Source organism: Myxocyprinus asiaticus, chromosome 8 (assembly GCF_019703515.2).
Source record: "Myxocyprinus asiaticus isolate MX2 ecotype Aquarium Trade chromosome 8, UBuf_Myxa_2, whole genome shotgun sequence".
NCBI lineage: Eukaryota > Metazoa > Chordata > Actinopteri > Cypriniformes > Catostomidae > Myxocyprinus > Myxocyprinus asiaticus.
This window is the reverse complement of record NC_059351.1, coordinates 27470169-27495402: the sequence shown is the minus strand read 5'-3', so window position 1 is coordinate 27495402 and position 25234 is coordinate 27470169. Positions and strand designations below refer to the sequence as shown.

Genomic DNA, 25234 nt, shown 5'->3' with positions numbered 1-25234 from the left:
ATGGTATCAGGACAGCCAGGCCCTATTGATACACTTAGGGAATACCAGACAAAGATGGAGTTTGCTCTTAAGCTCGGCTATACAGAAAACATTGTCCGGCTGGTTCTGTACAAGCTAGGGTCAGACGCACTGATTAACGACATTCTTAGCGAGCTGGTGAAACTGAGGAGTAAGTCGGAGAATGAGGGTGCAATGCAGTCTTCCTCCCAGTCAACTTCCACATCATCATCCTCTTGTTCTTCTTCCTCTTGAAGTTTCTCAGACTCATTTTTCTGCCGCCAGTCAGAATCACCCTCACTGACACCTGTGGATGATAAGGATAACCTCCACCCCATTGTTATTGATGGAAGCAATGTGGCCATGAGGTGAGAATCCAGAAAAGTTTCTGTTCAAATTATGAATCATTATGTAAAGTTGTGTTGGCTTAATATTCATTCAACATTAAGGGTTCCATTTAAGCAATCTTGACCATGACATACTCTGTGGTTTGGCTTGTGATGTTCATGTAATCAGAGATTTGTTAAATTGTTCTAATATTTTAAAAATGACAATAGGAAAAACCAGATTCAGATTTTAGATATTTAGCTGATGATCATTACCTTAAACCTGTTAGCATTTCTGTGCATTTTAGCAAGTTAGTAGTCTTTAGATCTTTTTAGAACTGCTAATTGTGTGAGAAAATGTTATAAATCAAGTTTACTTGCCAGATTAACTGGACAATGCAAATTTCTGCCACATGGTTGACCATAGTTCTGAAATCTATTATTATTATTTAGTAGTAGGAGTAGTAGTATTTTATTGCAGTTACATTTATGCATTTGGCAGATGCTTTTATCCAAAGCAACTTACAGTGCCCTTATTTCAGGGACAATCCCCCTGAAGCAACCTGGAGTTAAGTGCCTTGCTCAAGGACACAATGGTGGTGGCTGTGGGGATTGAACCAACAACTTTTTGCTTAGTAGTTCAGTGCTTTAGTCCACTATGCCACCACCACTCTAGTTTGCATTTCTCTGCAAGCAAGTATGACCTATGCAAATTCCATGATTTTATTTATTTATTTTATTTATTGTATGTTAGATTTCGCAAGAGGGCTTTGAAACAGCATAATGAAGATACTGTATATCTGTAGACACTTAAAATGGCACCACTTTCTTTTCTCACTTTTAAAGCCATGGCACTAAGGTGGTGTTCTCCTGTCATGGCATTCAGATTGCAGTTGATTGGTTTCTTGAACGTGGCCATTGAGACATTACAGTATTTGTGCCTGCTTGGAGGAAAGAACAGTCCCGCCCTGACGCTCTCATAACAGGTGAAAATGCTTGCCAGCATTCTCTCGAATTTAAACTGAAGCTTTTTATTTATTCTGGTTATCACAGAATATCAGACAGAATACATTTATTTGCAACTGTCTGGTTTAATAAATGAAATGTTGCAGACAGTCCATGAACTGGGGAGAACTGTAATACCATTGTGCCCTTAAGCAAGAACTCAACCCCAGACTGAGTTAAGGTGTATTTAAAAAAAAAAATAAAAATGTATTTTCCAATTAAAATTAATTGTTTTTTATGATTACATTTTTTCTTTTTTTATTATTGATTCATCTGTTAAACAAAGAAAAGCAAAACATATACAAACAGAATCAATACAGTTTTATACCCAACAACACCCCAGTGGTCACATGATTATAGATACACAAACAAAAAAAAACCAAACCAAACCAAACCAAACTATATATATATATATATATATATATATATATATATATATATATATATATATATATATATTAATCACACACATTAACCACTACACCTCTCTCTCCAGTGTCCCTCCCCGAGAACCCTGCAAAAATGCCAGATATTTGCCCCATTTCCCCACAAACAAGTCTAAATTCCCAGTCTTCTGGATGACCCCTCTTCAAAAGCTTCCACCCTGCCCATCTCCGAGCACCACTCCTGAAATGGGGGCACTCCAGCCGACTTCCATCCCATTAAAACTATCTGTCTGGGGATCATAATGCTTGTTAGGACCCAATTTTTTTATGTGCTTATTCTCTATTTTGATAACCGCCACAATGCCTAAAATACAGAGTCTGGGACAAAATAAAATTTGAGTGCCCAATACCTCACACGTAAAACTCTGAATCTTCAACCAAAAGTTTTAGATCTTAACACACCCCCAAAAGACATGGGTTGTGTCTCCATCTTCTGATTGACATTGCCAGCATGTGGGAAGCCTATACAATCTAGAGGGGGTCCAGTAGAATCTATGTAAAATCTTGAATTGCATAAGGCAGACCCTTGCATCTCTAGATGCAGACTTTATGTTTTTTAGAATCCTAGAATCTTTCTCCCATACTCTCTTAATAGAAGTTAAAGCTCCATCACCCAGACTCTGAATTAGCAGGGAGTAATACACTGACACCTCATGACCTTTTCCAAAAGCAGTAATCACATCTCCCAGAGTATCCTTCGCTTTAGAGGGGTATAAACTACTCCCAAAAACAGTACAGAGCAAGGTGGTGCATCTGTAAATACTTATAGAACTGAGATCTGGGAATCCCAAAATGTTGAATCAAATTTTCAAAGGATCTCAACAGTCCACTCTCATATAGGTCACTGAGTGTAGTAACACCCCTCATGATCCACTAGGACCAGCAAAAAAGGTACTTATTAATACATAATTTAGGGTTCAGCCATATGCTCATATGCCCGAATTAAACACTCTGGGCACTTTTGTCCATACCGAGTGCAAATGCAAGATAACGGGCTGTAACTTAACTTCTCTGATTAGTTTGATAGAAAGGCTTTGCAATGGTGAAATAGGGGCAATAACTTCCTGTTCAAAACAAAACCAGGGAAGGGCTCTCTCAGGTGTAAGTGACCACTGAGCCAAATGTCTGAGACCGAATGCATAATAATAAAACAAAATCCTAGGTAGGCCTAGCCCACCTTTGTCAATCGGCCTATGTAACATTGAAATGTAATCTGGGATGCTTACCATTCCAAATGAAGGACTTCGCTATGCTATCAAATTGCTTGAAATAAGAGAGGGGGTCATCTACAGGGAGAGACTGCAGCAGGTAGTTAAATTTTGGAATACAATTAATTTTAATAACATTAACCTTCCCAATTATAAATACATTTAATGAAGCCCACCTGCCCACATCGCTGGAAAACCTTTTTATTAAGGGGTCAAAATTAACTCTAACTAATCACCCAAATTTGCTGGGAATAAAATGCCCAAATACTTAATGCCCTGTTTGGGCCACTGGAATGCACCCGGCTGAAAAGCCGTTATTGGGCAGTACGTTGTCAGAGCCAAATCTTTGGATTTAGACCAACTGACTCTGTATCCTGAGAACTTAGAAAAGGAATGAATAATTCTGTGGAGGCAAGGCATAGATCTAGTGGGGTCTGAGACGAATAATAGCTTATGAAAAAAAAAAGCTTATGGAAAAAAAAGCTTATGCGCCATACCTCCCGCCACCACCCCTGGAAAATTATCTTCCTTTCTTATCGCGGCTGCTAATGGTTCCAGGGCAAGACAGAACAATAATGGGGAAAGAGGGCAACCCTGCCGGGTGTCCAGAGTAAAATAATCTGAAATGAATCCATTTGTTTGTATCGCCGCTACCGGGTGTCTATAAAGTAACTTAATCCATCCAATAAAAGCATTCCGAACCCATATATTTCCAAAATCTTAAAAAGATAAGCCCATTCTACCACATCGAATGCCTTTTCAGCATTAAGTGAGATGGCAGCAACCGGAGTCTAATCATTCGCCACTGACCACATGATATTGATGAAACGCCTAATGTTATCAGAAGAGCTGTGGCCCTGAATAAACTTCACCTGATCTATATGTATAAGAGATGTCATTACTTTACTTAATCGGTTAGCCAGAATTTTGGACAATTCTAATATTTTAACGTCTAGGTGGATCAAGGAAATTGGACGGTAACTCTTACACTCGCTTGGATCTTTGTCCTTTTTAAGTATCAGACTGATCCGGATTGTGTCATGGTTGGAGGAAGCTTTCCATTCTTTAATGATTCCATATAAACTTCTAGCAAATGTGTAGCCAGTTCTGTAGCATAAGATCTAAAATATTCAGCGGCAAATCCATCTGGCCCCGGACCCTTGCCTAAATTACCTCACCAAGCTCCTCCAAGGTTATATCAGAATCAAGAGAATTTTTTTGCTCAGTTGTCAGTTAAGGGAGTTCTAATGGTTCCACAAGTTTCTAATGTCTTCATCAGTGGAACTATAAAGATCAAGATAGAATTCTTTAAAAGCATTATTAATATCAATTGCAGAGGTAAAAATGTCACCACCAGCAGATTTCACTGCGGGAATGGTAGAAAAAGACAAAGCCCTGCTTTATCCCCCGACTCAAAGTATGATTGTCTTGCCCTGAATAGCCAAAACTCCACCTTCCATGACAAAATAGCATTATGTCTGTATTTCAGTTGGGTCAATTCTCTGAGGCCACTTTTAATATTCCCTTCCAACTCCATGAGTTCTCGTGCTTTGGACTATTTGATGAATGAATACTGTATGATCAGACCCCTAAGAACTGCTTTAAGTGCCTCCCAAGCCATGCCCACAGAGGATAACGAGAACCAGTTGGTCTCCATTGTAGGGCTTTACTGGTTGTTTAGATCAGTGTTACTATCAGAAATAATTAATAATTATTTCTGTAGTTATTAATCAATATTTAAATTAATTAATTGTATCTAACTCATTAAAACCTCATATGGGACTCCAGTAAATGTAGTGTGCTACGTTTAGGAGCAAGTTTGGTTATTAGCAATAATTAATAATTATCAAAGATAATTATTAATTATTAAAATCAATAGAACATTGATGAGAATCAATGTTAGCTTTTTTTAATCCTTTAAATCAACAGTTATCAAAGATAATCGTTAATTGTTAACGTCGATGAAACATTAATTAAAATTAACACTAGCTTATTGATCATTCAAATTCAATCAAAGATAATTATCAATTATCAAAAATCAATAGAATGACGGGGCACCACCCTGAAATCAGGGACTAATAACCGAATATTAAAACAGTCTCAATATTAGATTGTTTTCTTAGGAAAATCGACATCCGAAGAATATCGATTTTCGGGAAAAAAACAATGAATGAAGGTTTGAATCCGAGCACTGACATCCCGTCAGCATGACACAGGCGTATGCGAAACAAACCAAAACACTTCTCTTTGTAATATAACAAAGTTTATTTATGCAGTAATATCAATTAATAATTAATACAATGCAGTTAATAAACTTCTGACTTACAACTACAAACTAAACAGTGATATGATTAGATATGGAAATAAAAATAATTCTATAACACAAGGTGTGTGTGTGACAGTGTGTGTGTGTGTGTGTGTGTGTCAGTGTGGTTAGTGAGAGAGAGAGAGAGAGAGATGATTAAGTGACAGCCCAAAAGCTGATTTCGCGATAGCTGGAGATAAAGCAGCCGTGTTCATCACTCAGAGACACGGTTTTACAAGCGGGGCTCGTAAAAGGCCCTTGTTATTTGACTCTTTAATGGATGAACTCAGTTGCTGTCTCACCCGCGATGGCGAAAATGCACAACAGTCCAATTTGGTTGGACCACAATACAGCAAAACAAATTCGTGATAATTAATACCCTGAGTATTAATAATGAGCGGACATGGCAGTCCGTAAACTGTACAAGCAAAAACCTTGAAACACAAGAATAACACGCTATAATATTCTATCTCTGCCCAGACGTAACCTCTTACTTGAATCGCATGAGGACACAAGTAGAATGTGTTTTCCTCCGTCCTTTAACTTTGACCCGGTTCCTTGAGGCTCGGGTGATGACGGGGGCCGTTTCCTCGCGCTGTCAGCGGGTGGTACGGCTGTTGATTCTCGGCGGGCTGGCAGAGAACTCAGAAATGTCGACTTGATTGAAGATGGAAGAGAAATCTTTAATCTCTTCACTTCTGTAGGCCAACGGATGAAGATGCGAATTGCTCAGCGGTCTCCGGATCTGTTAGAGTGTTCGGTTGAACACAGAGTAATCTCAACTCGTCCAGCGAGATGGAGATTGTATGGCCACAGTTTCAAGTCGGACATTACTTCCTTAAGCCACGAGGTTGCACCGGAGAGCAGCAAAAAGCTACGTCCGTATTCGGTGAACTAAGTCACTGGAAGCAACTTTGGAAGCATTTCAGAATTATTTGAAGTCCTGATGATGTCATGTTTGAGGGACGTTCTGTGGTGTGCCTCATCCAATAGGAGTTGAGAGCTCGATCCTTTAGAGGGCAAGGCTCCATGGATCTGTAGTCTGTTTTGGACTCCCTTTGTTTGATTTTGGCGTGATATTTATCAGTAACATTTACGACTAAGAAGGTGGGGGCTTGAGGAATGTTTTTATGACTGTTAGGCCTGCCTTTGTCTTCTATCTGAATACATGAGGCCCAACACTCCCCCCTTTGTTCTGAAGAGTTGGTTGTTGTCCAGCATCTTTAGAGCAACTGAAGGGCCGAACAGTTCTTGTCGGTTCACAGTAAACTGTGGGTTACGCCATCCATGTATTCCTGATAGGATAGAGAAATGGTTGCACAGTCCATACAGTTAATTAGAGTTCACAGAGGTTTTATCGTCTGGACAGAGATTGAGGCACATCTGGGCATAGAACTTCTAGCTAATTCTAAAACTACATTCATCACACATAAACATTTCAAGTTATTGGAAGGCACAGCATTAACCATAACACAATCCTTTGTTGTTCTTTGGTCATAACACAAAATCAAAGTAGAACCTGACATTGGTTACTAGGAACAAAATGTTAGAGGAAAGGAGGGTTAAAGGTTAAAAGGCTTATCCTTGGAAATGATTGGGGTTAACCTGTGTGATGGGCTCAGACTGGTGTGTAAAACGCGGCTGTATGAGAAGTGAGTCCAGTCTGGCCTGTAGGTGTTGAATGTACCTGTACATGGCGTGTGCAATAATTGCGATGATCCAACCACTAAGGAGGAGCCAGAGGGCAACCAAACTGATAGTGTGTTCTTGGTAAGATGACGATCTGCTTATGTGACTATGAAACATAGTGGTTAAGCCAGTCGGTTTGAGACTGAACTTCACTAATTCCATCCCTTCAGCCTGAAGCTGCTGTTGAAGGGTGTCATCAACGGTGAGGCTATGACCTCTAAATGCGTCCATGATCTCAATTTCTGCGTCATGATTGTTGACGTTGAGATGATGGAGGACAATATCATCAGTGTGCACGATGGCTTTTTGGGGAACCGTTAAGAACACCGTTTGGTTTGGTAGCCTTTGTTTAGTGGCCTTAGCTTAGTGGCTGTATCATGGCAGTCGTATGACTTCGGTTGCTGGTGTTAACGAGCCAGCGACTGCCTGCTCACTCTACCTTTGTCTCTGTTCCTTCATCTTTGATGGACATGCTATCATGACACTTGTTCATGGAATTCGGCTCTTTGGCCGCAGAGGTAGTTAGTCACCTCTCTAACAAAGGGGTTGCGTTTTGACAAACCCAATGAATGTACTTTGTCTTGGTACACATGTTTAGGTTAGAGATAAAGTAGAGCGAGGGGTCCTCATCATGGTAGGCGAGTGTTGGTGGTGTTTTGAGGTGAATGTGTACATTACCTCTCTGAAAACCAACATTAAATACAGATTTTAGTCTATATATATTCTGCCTATGACGGTAGATTGAGGAAAAATCCTATTTTGAGGTTCTGAGGATTTACATTGTTTGGAATTTCAATGCCAAAACTATATGCCATGTGTATCTGTGAAGGTTGCACAACAGAGATAGTAGCAGATCTAAGGATTTGTTCGACAAGGTCTAGGGAGACCAGGTAAGCTGGAATCCTTCCACCACTCAGACTGTTGACTGAGGAACTAATTTCCCTGAGGAGGTCCTGCATTAGATCTCTAACGATACACGCATAAATTGTTTTCTCTGACAAAGTCTCTAGAGCGTGCAAAGTGTTATTGATAAGGACAGAGTGCAAATTTACAGTGACTATAGTACCCTGAAGGGTTTTACCCAGGCCCTGTAATTGTTCTTATTGGAGTCGTCGTCTCTGCTGGATTTTTGGACGATGGCGACGTGTGTATCTGAAGCTGGCGAACTGTTTTCTGGACCAAGTGGTCTCGGTATGTCAACCTGAGCCCACGTGTCCACGACGGCAGTCAGTGAGCGGAGCCAATCGGTTCAGTAGGTCCTGGCCAACTAACAGTGGTTCCGTATTAATGGGACATATGTAAACAGGGTCTGTTAGCATCATCCCTTGAAAGGTGTCAATCCAGGCCCGTTTTGTGATAGACGACCTATCTTGCGTGTAGCTTGTGATGCTTACATTGCAGGTCTCTGTCTATAACAGTTTGCCAAGGGAGAGCTTTGCTCTAGCCACCTCTGCGAAGGTGTTGGAACCCATTAGACTATTTCGGAACCGGTGTTGAGTAGTGTGTGGGAGTTGAATGACCCATGTGTCAGGCATTGCCCTTATGGTACAGATCGCCCAAGAAGGTCAGAAAAGGAGGGTGTGGCATGTTAGGAGTGACTGTTTTGGGGAGCAACTTGGACACTGTTCCCCTTTTCCCGACCTACAAAGTAAACTTTGGCGTTAACGGGAGGGGGTACATCGTCTAGTCATACTGACGAGGTTTCAGCGCCGTGTTCCTTTGAGGAGGTCGACGGACCTGGTGAACAACGAAGCACGTCAAGCTTAGTTACTAACTCAGTCAAGCGTCTCCTAATATCCTCCATTTCCTCTCTCAAATCTTGTTCTCTGAGGGGATTTGAAACCTTGCCTACCCACTCACCTTCTTGTTTGGGTTTTCGTTTGAAACGCGCATTTCTTTTCGGCCGGCGAACGTTTTGTTGTTTAGGCCTGCCATGACCCTGGGGGTGTGTCTGGTCACCACCCCCCTGGTTCTGTTGTCTACCCTGCTGGCGGGGTGATCGGCGCCTCTGGGGTCCGGTTCTAGCATTCACCTTAACGCGAGGCATTTCGTTGCCTTCAAGCGCTAGGTCTGCATATGAGGCTTGGATCCCCAGGGCTCTGGTGTCGCCTTCGTGCCCTCGGGCAGGGCGCACGCGTGTCTCCCATGCCAGTTGCGCGTACTTTCTGATTTCCTGCATGGTGGGGTTGCCCATTCTGCAGTGCATTGTGACGTCATATCGCACGCACTCGTGGAGGTTGTGAAGGAAAAGAGACTTGAAAGCTCGTTCCTCCTCCAGACCTGGTGCATTACTTCCTTGGAAGTACGTGGTTCTCAGGCGTCTATAATACTCACGCGGAGGCTCGTGCCTCTTCTGGGTGATGGTGAAAGCAGCTATGGTAGCGGAGGCTTCGTCGATATACAGCGAATACTCCTCGCGTAGGGCTTTACACAGAGCTGAGTAGCGGTTTCGTGTACCAGTCGGTAGCGTTTCCATGAACGCATGGACACTCCTTACCGTGGTCTTCCATATGAGCTTGAGTTTTTCGCGCGAGGAAGCGTAAGGCAAATCAATCAGGCAATGCTCAATTTCCCTAAGATAATTGTCGATGTTTGAATCTCGATTATTTGGGTCAAAGCGTTCTATGTCCCCTGCAAGGGACTCGAGTTGTCGGATGCACAAGCGTTGGTGTTGGTATGACCACGGGTCGTCCGAGTCATCCGAAACATCATAGTCACTCGGATCGCTATAGTGATGAGGACGACTTCCTCCCCTTCGTGATGGGGAAGGAGTCCAGTCGACGCATGGGGGTGGACCCCGGGTTGCGTACAGCTCCCTGGCTAATGGGATCTTTGAGCCACTTACACCACTCTGGGCTTGAAAATAATTGTCCCCCCTTCGTGGTGTGGAATCGGTCGGTTTGAAACGCAAGGTGGCGTGACTGAAAACTGACTGAGGAGGGCAACTATAAGGAGGGGCACCTGCATCCAACCAGCGGGCTGCTGGAGGATTTTGAAAGGTGTCTTGGAGGACGAAGTCAGAGACTGTACCACTAGGGGCAGCTCGGCTCCTAGCGTGTGTTCCTGGGTTTCTCAGGGGCACATTTCTACGTGTAGCGCTACAAAGGGAGCCCTCTTCTATGTCAGATGTCGTGCGGTGCATTTCAGCTGCACTTACCTGATCTGACTCTACTTTTAGCTGGGCAGCTTGAAGCTGCCTGCGCAGGGCTTCGTTTTCCTCCTGCATCCAGGCATTATCTTTCTGTGCCTGGACTTTCTCAGCTTGAGTGCACCTAATTTCTTGGTGCAGGCTGAGATTTTCCCTCTGCACCGCATGATAGCTGCTCTGCAGCTGTGCGAGCTGGGCCTGGTGCTCGGCGGTTTGCAGTTGGGTTTTGCGGTGATGAAGAAGGAACATTTGACCCACAAGGTCCAGGATTGTGCGCATTGGCTTCCCGACCGGATTGTTGACATAATCAACTAGTTCCTGCAATTCTTCATCACAACGACTAATATTGTAGCTGTTAAGGTTATCTCTCTCCTTTATGGAGAGACGAAGGACAGCAGCAACTACATCTTGCAGTGCTGGGTCGACTAACCTCTGTGGAGCTTTAGCTCCAGTCACGCAGGGCGATTGGTGACTCATTTTATTGGGGCCGTAAAAATTCTTGTGATAGTGGCTCTGACAGCTTGTTGTTTTACAGTTGACATAATGCTAGCACAAAAGCACAGTTGAGAGGCTTCAACCTGTGGCTTACGGTCTACTGTTATGTAATGTGCAAATTTCACTGTGTTCTCTCTTTGGTGGACGTCAATGAAGTGACTTGGCACCTCTCTGTAACATTTAGATGAAAGCGTTAGGAGTTAAATAACAACAACAGCAGGTTTTAAGCAGACTACAGTAAATTTACCAACCCCTAATTCACTCTTAAGAGCACTTTCACACCACACTGGCTTATGTTTGGCAAGTTGTGAGAAGTAAATTGTCAAACAGAACCAAACTTTGAAGTAAGGATTTCAAGTTATTACTTTGGATTCTTATGCATACATACTGTGACAGAACTGGCACGTAGGATGCCTCACACGGGGCACCAATTATTACGTAGGGCTTTACTGGTTGTTTAGATCAGCGTTACTATCAGAAATAATTAATAATTATTTCTGTAGTTATTAATCAATATTTAAATTAATTAATTGTATCTAACTCATTAAAACCTCATATGGGACTCCAGTAAATGTAGTGTGCTACGTTTAGGAGCAAGTTTGGTTATTAGCAATAATTAATAATTATCAAAGATAATTATTAATTATTAAAATCAATAGAACATTGATGAGAATCAATGTTAGCTTTTTTTAATCCTTTAAATCAACAGTTATCAAAGATAATCGTTAATTGTTAACGTCGATGAAACATTAATTAAAATTAACACTAGCTTATTGATCATTCAAATTCAATCAAAGATAATTATCAATTATCAAAAATCAATAGAATGACGGGGCACCACCCTGAAATCAGGGACTAATAACCGAATATTAAAACAGTCTCAATATTAGATTGTTTTCTTAGGAAAATCGACATCCGAAGAATATCGATTTTCGGGAAAAAACAATGAATGAAGGTTTGAATCCGAGCACTGACATCCCGTCAGCATGACACAGGCGTATGCGAAACAAACCAAAACACTTCTCTTTGTAATATAACAAAGTTTATTTATGCAGTAATATCAATTAATAATTAATACAATGCAGTTAATAAACTTCTGACTTACAACTACAAACTAAACAGTGATATGATTAGATATGGAAATAAAAATAATTCTATAACACAAGGTGTGTGTGTGACAGTGTGTGTGTGTGTGTGTGTGTGTGTCAGTGTGGTTAGTGAGAGAGAGAGAGAGAGAGATGATTAAGTGACAGCCCGAAAGCTGATTTCGCGATAGCTGGAGATAAAGCAGCCGTGTTCATCACTCAGAGACGCGGTTTTACGAGCGGGGCTCGTAAAAGTCCCTTGTTATTTGACTCTTTAATGGATGAACTCAGTTGCTGTCTCACCCGCGATGGCGAAAATGCACAACAGTCCAATTTGGTTGGACCACAATACAGCAAAACAAATTCGTGATAATTAATACCCTGAGTATTAATAATGAGCGGACATGGCGGTCCGTAAACTGTACAAGCAAAAACCTTGAAACACAAGAATAACACGCTATAATATTCTATCTCTGCCCAGACGTAACCTCTTACTTGAATCGCATGAGGACACAGGTAGAATGTGTTTTCCTCCGTCCTTTAACTTTGACCCGGTTCCTTGAGGCTCGGGTGATGACGGGGGCCGTTTCCTCGCGCTGTCAGCGGGTGGTACGGCTGTTGATTCTCGGCGGGCTGGCGGAGAACTCAGAAATGTCGACTTGATTGAAGATGGAAGAGAAATCTTTAATCTCTTCACTTCTGTAGGCCAACGGATGAAGATGCGAATTGCTCAGCGGTCTCCGGATCTGTTAGAGTGTTCGGTTGAACACAGAGTAATCTCAACTCGTCCAGCGAGATGGAGATTGTACGGCCACAGTTTCAAGTCGGACATTACTTCCTTAAGCCACGAGGTTGCACCGGAGAGCAGCAAAAAGCTACGTCCGTATTCGGTGAACTAAGTCACTGGAAGCAACTTTGGAAGCATTTCAGAATTATTTGAAGTCCTGATGATGTCATGTTTGAGGGACGTTCTGTGGTGTGCCTCATCCAATAGGAGTTGAGAGCTCGATCCTTTAGAGGGCAAGGCTTCATGGATCTGTAGTTTGTTTTGGACTCCCTTTGTTTGATTTTGGCGCGATTTTTATCAGTAAAATTTACGACTAAGAAGGTGGGGGCTTGAGGAATGTTTTTATGACTGTTAGGCCTGCCTTTGTCTTCTATCTGAATACATGAGGCCCAACACCATATAAACATTGATTTCAAGCCTTTAACATTTGTTGGAATTCAGGATTTTGCAAAAGGGATAGATTAAAGCACCAACTATATGATTTCTTTTTCTCCATATGTGGCAACACCTCTAAACTCACCAGGGCGTGATCTGAGACTAAGATGTTTCCAACTGAGCAATCCACAACAAATGAAATGAGGGACTTAGAAATAATAAAAAAAAATCTATTCTTGAATAAATCTTATGGACAGAAGAAAAAAATATATAGTCCCTACCAGATGGGTTCAAAAGTCTCCAAATATCTGTAAGACCAAGATATTTACACATCCTGTGAAGCATCAGTGTTGCTCTAGGGGGCTTACACACTTTTGCTTCACTATGATCAAGGACTGAGTCCATCAAAAGATTAAAGTCTCCTCCCAATATTATATCATGAGGGGTGCCAGCACCAAACAAACAGAAAAAAGAAAAAAAATGTGCACACTATCCCCGTGCACGACAGTGCCAACCAGCGTCCATCCTTCCAAACTCAAACAGTCCATGTCATCAACATAAAGACAGCAATGGATACCTGACCCGATGGCTTTTGCAGTGCCGTTGATTTTGATACTGAAAAGGCTAACTGATAGAATGCTTCCTTGTGGTACTCCTAGCTCTTGTTTATGAGGGTCAGATAGGGTATTACCTACTCTGACTTTAAAATGTCTGTTTGATAGAAAATTAGCAATAAAAATGGTCCTCTAAAACTAAGTTGATATAAATTCTTTAAAATACCGAACTTCCAAGTGGTGTCATAAGCTTTCTCCAATTCGAAAAAGACAGCCACTGCATGTTCTTTTCTGATGAAAGCATCTCGTATGTAGATTTCAAGGCTGATGAGGTGATCTACAGTACTTCTCCCTTTTCTGAAGCCACACTAAACTTTACTTATGAGATGTTGCGATTCCAGGATCCATACTAGACGTTCATTAACCATTCTCTCCATGGTTTTGCATAAGCAACTTCTCAGGGCTATTGGGCGGTAATTGTTGGGTCATTATGATCTTTTCCTGTTTTGGGGATGGGAATGATTATCACTTCTTTCCAAGAGAGTGGAATATTCCCTGATATCCAAATAGAGTTAAAAAGTTTTAAAAGTAGAGACAGGATAATGTGAGGCAAAATTTTTTTAAACTGATAGTGTATATCTGGTCCAACTGCCGTATCATGTGCTCTGTTTATAGCTTGTGTCAATTCTTCCATTGTGAACAGTTGATTAAAGGGTTCCTTATTGTTAGATGAAAAATTGATACCTTTCTTTTCATCCTGTGCTCAAAAAACTTGGAAGGCATTAAGGCAATTCTCAATGGAGGAGTTCTTTTCAAAATTTTCTGCTAGGGTATTTGCAATCTCTTGTTTTGAAGTTAGAATACAGTCTTGATATTTGATGTGCTGAATTTGAGCTCCATCATTCCTGCCCTTCATTCTTTGAATTAGATTCCAGACCTTTCTTGCTGAGGTACTTGATGTCAGACCAGATACAAATTATCTCCAACTTTTCCTTTTAGCTTCATTTATTATTCTTCGAGCTTGTGCCCTACTTATTTTAACCTTAACAAATTTTCATTTGTTGGCCTTCTGAAGAATAATCTTTCCGCTTTCTTCCGTTCTTTTATAGCTGTCTTGCATTTATCATCAAATCATGGCATCCGTTTGCATTTTGCGCTTGATGATGTTTTTGGAATGGTCTCATTTGCTATGGAGATGAGTGTGCTGGTGAACTGTTTAATAGCATTTGGATCATCTTCAGACACTTAATTAAACCTTTCATAGCAAAGCATTTGAAAATGATACCAGTTTCCTTTTTCTTTTCTTTTCTTTTTTTTTTTTTGTTATTAAAAGTTTTTATTGATTCCATATAACATAGACAAATATATATATATATATATATATATATATATATATATATATATATATATATATATATATATATATAAAATAACAGAATATTTGGAATCACATTATATTGTTTACAACCCTTCCTCCCGAACATTAACCACCCCACCACCCAACACTAACAGATACCCCAGTGGTCAAATACAATTGAAAAAGACACACAAACAAACAATAAAACAGAAGAAAATATTTAGAAATACATTTAAAAAAAGTATATGTTCAAAAACAAAAAGGCTACAACATACACATTTAAAACAACACGTCTCCCTCCACTGTCCCTCCCCGAGAGCCCTCCAAAAAGGCCAAATAGCTGCCCCACCAAAAACGTCAAGTCTGCATCTAGAGATGCAAGGGTGCGCCTTATGCAATTTAAGATTCTACATAGATTTTATTGGACCCCTTCTAAATTGTATAGACTTGGTCTTGAGGACACACCCACCTGCTGGCAGTGCCATTTAGAGTGAATTCTAAATGGCATCGCCATACTCCAGAGTATGAGCTAAAAAGGCTTTGAGGAACTATAGTTCCTCAGGTGCGAAAGCAACAAAAAGCAACAAAAAGTCCCAGGGAAAAGTACCTAAAACGGGCTTTAGTACCACCAATGGGAAAGGGCCTGTGCTGGATTATTGCGTTAGATGAGTCCATATCTAGAATCTTTTTCTATGAACAGATGTATCTCTAGAATTGTTTCTTCTGTTTATATCTTGTACTGTTAATATCTTGCAGTATTATTTTTTACTCATCATATTTTCGTCAACAGTGTGCTTTAAAAAAAATCATTTAATTATTGTCATGATGCGTCTTTTTCATCTCATATTGGTTATAGTTGACGAAATAAAAAAAAAGTCATCAACTAACAGAGATTTAGTTGACAATATTAACACTGGCTTGACCCCATTGCATCCATATGTATTTCTTTAAATGATTAATAATCATTATTAAACTGGATCACGTGACGCCATGCGAGGAGCAGACGTGTGAGCAATGAGCTCTGCGCACTTTGCTAGTTTTTTTTATTATTTTCATGTATAATCCGGTGAGATTCGATACACCCAGTTACATATTTGTTCTTTGAGGTAAACATGGCAAAGAAGTCAAAATCCTCGGGCTCTGGAGATATAAAAAGACATTTACATGCTCAAGCTGAAACCTCTGACGGGCCTGCAGACCGGGGACTCGATTTGGATGGCACGGCCGTGGAAATTCAGCGTCAACTGTCCAACATGTCGGTGATGCTGACGAAGGTTGTTGCTGACTTGGAGGATCTCGCTGTAATACGTCGATCGATTACGGCGATGGAAACAAAATTCTCTGAGTTGGTTACAAGAGTGGCAGATGTTTAGAAATGGATCGATTATCTGGAGTCATCAGAAAGGGAATTATACGCTAATCCGCTCGTGACCAAAATAACGTGGAAAATGTTTAGGAAAAACTGGAAGATCTCGGAAATTGGAGCCGAAGAAACAATGTACGGTTGTTGGAATTCCTGAGCATGAAGAAGGCAGAGATATGGTGAAATTCCTAGAAGAGCTCTTCCCGAGTCTGCTCGACATAACAGGCCATAAGCTGGAAATCGAGCGAGCTCACAGAGTCCCGGCTTGCAGATCTGCTGAGGGAAACAGGCCCCGAAACTGGCCAAATTTTTGAGATCATCCTATAAAGATCTCATGTTTCGCGAGTCGAAGTGCAAAGGAAAGCTTTCTTGGAAGAATCGCAATATTTTCTTGTTCCCGGACTTTGCGAATTCGACAAGAAATAAACGCGATCGATTCAAGGAGTGTAAGAAACTCTTGCATCAATGGAAGATCGCTTTTGCACTGATGTTTCCGGCCAAACTGAGAACAGAAACGAAGGATGGCTGCAGGGTATTTACGTGTTCCAAGCAAGCACTGTCCTTAAATACATTGGAGTCAGTAAGCCATTTGGTGTTTCTCTTGTGAGTGGATTGACTTGCTGAACATACACTCGACTGTCTGAGGAAGCTGGGCGCCATTTTTGTTTCTGTTTGTGTTGGTTCCGCCTAGCGGCTGTAGTTTGTTTTGTGGAATAACACTCCTTTAAGAAACTTTTGCATTGATGGAGGATTGCTTTTGCACTGGGGTTCCTGGCCAGATTGAGAGTGGATGCTGGGGATGGCCGCACAATATCTACATGCCCACACAAAGGATGTCTTTTATAAAGTTGACGGACTGAGTAAGTTATGGTAAAAAAAAATGTATGCGGCCTCCGAGTGAATTTGACTCTTGACCATCCGAGGAACCGGGATGCATGTTTTGTTTCTTTTTGTGATGATTCCGCCTAGCGGCTGGAGTTTGTTTTGTGGAATAACACTGCTTCGGGACAATTGTGGATGAATCTGTTTGTTCCTTGTGCTTATGCCTCCTGTTGGGTGGAGTTTGTTTTGTGGAGTATTTTTGCAGGACATTGGAATGATTACGGCATCTGCTGCACTCAAAAACAGCCGGCTCACTGAACACTTGTATGTCTGTCTGAGGAAACTGAATGGCTTTATATCGGTTGGAATTTGTTCTGTGGAGGAACACACCTTCGAGGTAGTTCTGTGAATGAATCAACACATTCTTTGTGTTTATTCTGCCTGTTGGCTGGGGTTTGTTTTACAAAGTATTTTCTGTTATGTAGTTTTGCCTTACAAAATTTGTGCAGAAGCACTTGATTTGAGCAATCCGATGGCAAAGTTGTCGCGTGGGCTCTCGTAGGTGTACATGGACCTTTTGAGTTTAGAGAGATGGACGCCGGTTGGCACTGTCGTGCGCGGAGTTAACGCACATGTTTTTCTTTTTTCTGTTTGTTTGGTTTGGGGGGAGTTCGAGGTTTGATTGTTGCACTAATGTTGGCATGTGGTCTGTATAATCTTGTTTTTGACACAATTTATTTTGTCTATTATATCAAAATGTTAAATGTTAATATGAGTGGGTTATCTTTCTCCACATGAAATGTGAATGGGTTGGGGCACCCATAAAAATAAGGAAGGTTATTTATTTTCTTAAGCATAAGAAATGTGATATAGTGTTTCTTCAAGAAACACATTTTTTTCTCGCAGGAAGCTGAAAAATTTGGGAAGATATGGGGTGGACATATTTTCTTTAGTGCTGGCTCAAGTAAGAGCAGGGGAGTCTACGTATTACTTATTGATAAGTAAGCATCTACAATTCAAATCTCTCAAACAGATTAAATATAAATTAGGGAGAATCATTATAGTTTTAGCAGAAATTCTGGGGCAAAGGTTGGTTTTGGCTAATATTTATGCACCTAACGTTGATGATCAGGGCTTTTTTATTGATCTTGAAGGTATGTTGCAAACCGCTGGCACCCCTCATTATATGATATTGGGAGGAGACTTTAATCTTTTGATGGACTCAGTCCTTGATCATAGCGAAGCAAAAGTGTGTAAGCCCCCTAGAGCAACATTGATGCTTCACAGGATGTGTAAAAATCTTGGTCTTGTAGATATTTGGCGACTTTTGAACCCATCTGGTAGGGACTATACATGTTGTTCATCAGTCCATAAGATTTATTCTAGAATAGATTTTTTTTTTCATATCTAAGTCTCTCATTTCATTTGTTGTGGGCTGCTCAACTGGAAACATCTTAGTCTCAGATCACGCCCTGGTGAGTTTAGATGTGTTGCCATATACGGAGAAAAAGAAATCATATAGTTGCCACTTTAATGTATCCCTTTTGCAAAATCCTGATTTCCAACAAATGTTAAAGACTGAAATCAATGTTTATATGGAGACCAACTGGTCCTCAGTAGGGCGTGGCTTGGGAGGCACTTAAGGCGGTTCTTAGGGGTCAGATCATACAGTATGCCTCATTTATCAAAAAATCCAAAGCACGAGAACTCGTGGAGTTGGAAGGGAACATTAAAAGTGCCGAGGCAGAGCTGAAGTGCCGAATGTCGTCTGATGGCCTCAGAGAATTGACCTAATTGAAATACAGATATAATACTATTTTGTCGCGGAAAGTGGAGTTTTGGTTATTCAGGGCAAGACAGTCATACTTTGAGTTGGGGGACAAAGCAGGGAAGCTTTTGGTTAGATATATAAAGCATAGAGAATCTTTTTCTACCATTCCCTCAGTGAAATCTGCTGGTGGTGAAATTTTTACCTCGGCCATTTATATTATAATGCCTTTAAAGAGTTCTATCTTGATCTTTATAGTTCCACATCTTTGTCTACTGATGAGGATATTAGACAATTTGTGGAACCATTAGAACTCCCTAAATTGACGACTGAGCAAAAAAATTCTCTTGATTCTGAGATAACCTTGGAGGAACTTGACGAGGTAATTAAGAACTTACCTACAGGCAATGCTCCGGCCAGATGGTTTTGCCACTGAATTTTTTAGTCTTATGCTACAGAATTGGCTTCACTTTTGTTAGAACTTTATACAATCATTAAAGAATGGAAAGCTTCCCCCAACCATGACGCAAGCCCGGATCAGTCTGATTCTTAAAAAGGACAAAGATCCAAGTGAGTGTAGAAGTTACTGTCCAATTTCCCTGATCCAGCTAGAAGTAAAAATTTTAGCAAAAATTTTGGCTAACAACTTAAGTAAAGTTATGACATCTCATACATATAGATCAGGTGGGGTTTATTCGGTGCTGTAGCTCTTCTGATAACATTAGACGTTTCATCAATATTATGTGGTCAGTAGCGAATGATCAGTCTCCGGTCGCTGCCATCTCACTTGACACCAAAAAGGCATTTGATATGGTAGAATAGGATTATCTTTTTAAGATTTTGGAAATATACGGGTTCGGAAGTACATTTATTGGTTGGATTAAGTTACTTTATAGTCACCCTGTAGCAGCGGTACAAACAAATGGATTAATTTCAGATTATTTTACTCTGAATAGGGGCACTCGGCAGGGTTGCCCTCTTTCCCGATTATTGCTCTGTCTTGCCCTGCAACTATTAGCAGCCACGATAAAAAAGGAGGATGATTTTCCAGGGGTGATGGCGCATAAGCTTCAGCTTTATGCAGATTATATTTTATTATTTGTCTCTGACCCTATTAGATTTATGCCTTGCCTCCACAGAATTATTCATTCCTTTTCCAAGTTCTCAGGATAGAAAGTCAATTGGTCTAAATCCGAAGCTTTGGCTCTGACAGCGTACTGTCCAGTAACGGCCCTGACTGCCGGGCGCCTTCCAGTGGCCCAAACAGGGCATTAAGTATTTGGGCATTTTATTCCCAGCAAATTTGTCTGATTTAGTCAGAGTTAATTTTGATCCCTTAATAAATAGATTTTTGAACGATGTGGGCAGGTGGGCTTCATTACATTTATCTATGATTGGGAAGGTTAATGTAATTAAAATGAATTGTATTCCAAAATTCAACTACCTGTTACAATCTCTCCCTGTAAATGTCCCCCTCTCTTATTTCAAGCAATTTGATAGCATAGCGAAAGTCCTTCATTTGGAATGGTAAGCGTGCCAGGTTAAATTTCAATAAGTTACAAAGACCGATTGACAAAGGTGGGTTAGGCCTACCCAAGATTTTGTTTTATTATTATGCATTCGGTCTCAGACATTTGGCTCATTGGTCGCTTCCACCTGAGAGAGCCCCTCCCTGGTTTTGTTTTGAAAAGGAAGTTCTTGCCCCTATCTCGCCACTGCAAAGCCCTTCTTTCAAACTAACTGGAGAAGATAAGTCACACCCCATTATCTCACATTTACACTCGATATGGACAAAAGTATCCAGAGTGTTTAACTCGGATATTTATTTAAACGTAGCCTTGAGCATGTGGCTGAACCCTAAATTGTGTATTAATAAGTCCCCTTTATGTTGGTCAGATTGAATTGTGAGGAGGGTTAATATACTTGGTGACCTGTATGAGAGTGGATTATTGAGATCTTTTGAAAATTTGATTCAACATTTTGGGATTCCCAGATCTCAATTATATAAGTATTTACAGCTGCGCCACCTGCTCTGCACTGTTTTGGGGGGTAGCACACACCCACCTACAGCAGCAGATGCTCTGGGAGTGGTGATTACTGCTTTTGGGAAGGGTCATGAGGCATCAGTGTATTACTCCCTGCTAATTCAGAGTCTGGGGGATGGAGCTTTAAATTCTCTCAAAAGATTATGGGAGGAAGATTTAAATTTGTTATGGGCTAGGATTCTAAAAAACATCAAGTGTGCATCTAGAGATGCAAGGGTGCCCCTTATGCAATTTAAGATTTTGCATAGATTTTATTGGACCCCTTCTAAATTGTATAGCCTTGGTCTTAAGGACACACCCACCTGCTGGCGATGCCATTCAGAAGATGGAGACACAACCCATGTTTTTTGGGGGTGTCGTAAGTTCCAAGAATTTTAGTTGAAGGTGTAAAGTTTTGTATGTGATGTGCTGAACACTCAAATCTTATTCTGCCCCAGACTCAGTATTTAAAATTATAAAATCTCAAATTAATTCAGGGTCATTTTTATTGTATTTTAATTCGTTTTGGAGTTACAAAAACATTTTTAGTTTTGTTTCAGTTTTTTACAATCATTTTATTTTTACTTCAGTCAACGAAAATGTTTTCATTTTGTTTTCCTTTTCCTTTTCTTTAACAATAATAACACTAGCTTGACGGAGGCTTAAAGTAGATAATATCTTGTCAATGTTAGCAGAAGTCTGTAAGTTGTAACCAAATCAACAAATCAAACTGAAATTTGTAATTTTTTTTCCCTACAGATCAGGAGATTTTAAGATGTCTGGAAAAGGATAACATTTTGGTTTTCACACCCTCCCGTTGTGTCCAGGGCCGCAGAGTGGTTTGCTATGATGACAGTTTTATTGTAAAGCTGGCTTATGAATCAGATGGCATCATTGTCTCCAATGACAACTACAGAGACTTGGCTGTTGAGAAACCAGATTGGAAGAAGTTTATTTATGAACGGCTTCTAATGTACTCCATTGTCATTGATAAGTGAGTATGTGGAGTATAGATATTTATAGAATGGAAATCTTAATATCAATGATGTTTACTTCAATTAGCTATTTTTGCCCTTTATGACAATGTGAATACTAATTTAAGAAGAAATCTCTCAGGTTCATGCCTCCTGATGATCCTCTGGGTTGTCATGGTCCAAGTCTGGAGAATGTTCTCAGAAAAAGACACATCATTCCAGAGCATAAGAAACAGCCCTGTCCATATGGTAAGTCCCAACCCTGTTTTTGACAGTGTTAAGGCTAGGGTTTACTTTTTTGTGTGCCGTTACACGCACAGTCAAGCACTCTAGCCCTTAAAAGTATACTCCTTTGAATACGAGCCCACATGGCTGTATTCGATGCATGTGCACGACGATTGCTTTGTGATACCCTTTAGTAGTACTCCAGGCACAGGCACATTGGGGTGCACGTGGACCATGCTGATGACAAAATGTACCTGTGCATAAGAGCTAGCATGAGAATAACTGAAGTATCCTTTAACCTTTAGCCAGTCACCTGAAATTTAGTTTTTTTTATAGATAAATGTATGTTTTGCAAATAAAAACATTTGTTAATTCCTTATTTCCATTAGGAAAGAAATGCACCTATGGACACAAGAAATAGTTTTATCATCCAGAGCGTGGCACACAGCCACAGCGTGCAGTGGCAGATGAGCTCCGCACCAGTTCCAAGAGCCCCACAGTTACAAAAATGGGTGAGTCAGGTCTTGTGAAAACTCACAGTTTGCCTGGAGGCTCCCACAATGACAAAGCCATTGACGGTAAGCGATTTCATCCAATGAGGCAATCTGACCCTAGCATTTGTGCCCACTCTTTCAGTGATGTGGAGGACAAACTATGTTCAAAAACCAAAGCAGACCAGTATAAGAGCAGCCTTGCTCTGCCTCCGGCTCCGGGGGGTCCATCTTTCTGTCATAGGCATACCCAGGACCAGAAGGATCATAATATTTGTTCTGTAAAGAATCCAGAAGCACCACCATTGTCTCAAGCAGAACTATACCCAACCTGTGAGTCTCCAGATCTTTATTACTCTATGGTTAGGACATATTCTGACATATACTTTCTCAGAGGAGTCCAGAGCACCACTTCTTGTCTGATGTTAATCCTCGGACCAGCTCAGTGGTGTCAGACTGCAGCAGTGACAGAAGCGTAAACTCAGATTCTTATGGTAAAGCAACCCACAGCGAGCGTTCTTGCATGAGCTCTCCTGATTTGTTACTGGATAATGGAGTCAAGTGCCATCATCAACATCATCACTACAGACATAAGCAATTACCCCCTGTCATTTCTCCAGCACACATGTTCTCCCCTGCTACACTTAACCAGCCAGGATTTCACCACGGCATGCTGCTTGTTCATAGCTTTGCTCTAGAAGACCAGCAGGACCCTCACTTCAAGCACTCTGTCTCCTACATGACTCCACACCTACAGCATCAAGTGGTAGGATCCCATTCTATCTCTCCTGGAGACTTCCCTCCTCTCTCCCAGGGAAGCACCTGTTCACAGAATTCTCCACTGGGTTGTGGTCTTGCTTCCACACATGTGGACAGCGTGTCAGACTCCAGGCTTTATGAACACTCTCTGTTACTGCCCATAAAGTCTACCTATCTCATGAACGAATGAGCAACTGGGATTCATCTTACCGACTGCAACCACAACTTTGCTATGAGCCCTTTAGCTTCCAGGACCTTTCAAACAACCATGAGCAGGTGTGGTGGATACCCAGGGGCTCTCCTGCTCCTCCTCTACCTTCCCACCCTTCGCATCGACACCACATTTTAGCACACAAGCACCAGGAGCCGCCAACCTTGAATTGTTACTAGGAAGTACGAGAGAAAGCATTTACCAATCTGTGTAACATTTTCCCATCTGAGCTTGTACAGTTTGGTCATGGGTCAGTACCCTCATGTGACAGACGCCCAGCAATTGGCAGCAGCCATCTTTGAAGAAAAGATCCATGCGGGAAATTAAGTCCACAGTGTTCCCCTTTCTGTAAACTTTGATTCTCTCTGCCTGCTTCTTGCACCCTGATAAAATGACCCAGTGTACATTCATGTAGAGTAAGCATAGCATAAAAGTACCATGTTCAAGATTTTAATTCTCTGTTTTGAGAAAGTTATAACTCACATGTACATCAAACCCTCATTTTTCCTGGAAGTGATATGATAAAAATTATGATCTACTGGGAGAATACAGCCGTAAAAGCTATTTAAATACCAGAGGTGTGAATGTTGTGGTGCATGTGATATTTATTTTCTTCTATTTATTTTCTTAAATGATTTACTTTATGTTAATGTTTATGTTCAAGTAAGCACATAATGAATCACAGGTCACTTTTTATTGCTGTTTATCAAATTTAATACAGTTTGGTAACTTATGGCAATCAAATATGAGATAGAAGGCCAGAGTATTTGTATGTGTTTATGGTTTACGATGAAAATGATTAGGATAACTTGGCTTTTCCTTGGACTGCATTAATTTGCATTCACAGATTTGCATCAGTTAAATGGCAGGACCTTCTCTGCTTTTGTAGTCCATTGTGACAATAACTTCTTTGACTACACATTTAATTTTTTGATTTTATATATATATATATATATATATATATATATATATATATTGAAATGGGAACAAATTCAGAGGTGAAATCATGAAAACAGTTTAATTGTATTTATATTCTTTGCGTACACTGGGTTCATAATTGTAGCCATACTCCTGCAGCCTGCAGTCCATTGCCATTTCCTCCTCTTTGTGATGTAATGCCTACTCTCACTTGAATTTATAGTTTATCTGGCAGCCTTGCTTATTTGTTTCTTAATCACTTTCCCTGTAATCATGCAGAGGAGACTGGGGGCAACTGTAATATTTTGCTTTTTCCTCCATAACTCTACTACTTTATATATTGACTACTACAAATCTATGCCCCTGATGTCACAGATAAGGTACATTTGTGTATGGTGTCTGCCAGTGTTAGCATCTGAACAACTCATGATAAAACAATAGATAAAATATAATATAAATATATTTAAATTCAGTGCACCAAAACTTTGGACAACCAAAATTAGACATGTTGAAATTCAGGCATGCAATTTGTATACACAACTAGTGTTTGAACTAGTGTTCACAAAGTGAAATTCTCAGAGAGAGAGAGAAATATACTGACCATGTGCTGAATAAGTGTCATCACGCTATTTTTATTTAATATTTTTTAATTATTATTATTATTATTGCAGAAATAGTCTCCCCTACTATTTAAATTGAAATGGTGCTTATGCAAATAATGGCCAAGTCCAGTGAAGAAACTTACCTATTATACTGCTTATATTGCCATTATGATTTACTATTTGATTTCTGTTCCAGTTTTGTATTTATTTTTTATGGTTTGTTCTTTTATATAGAGAAATACTTATTCTTGAATATGCGAGTGTGTGAGTACTTGTAGTTTTGTGTGTGCTTGTGTGTGT

The 25234-nt window shown here is 40.5% G+C and overlaps 1 pseudogene; it reads left to right on the top strand.

Moving 5' to 3' along the window:
- Positions 1-23741, top strand: LOC127444742 (probable ribonuclease ZC3H12C; annotated as a pseudogene).
- The last annotated feature ends 1493 nt before the right edge of the window (positions 23742-25234 follow it).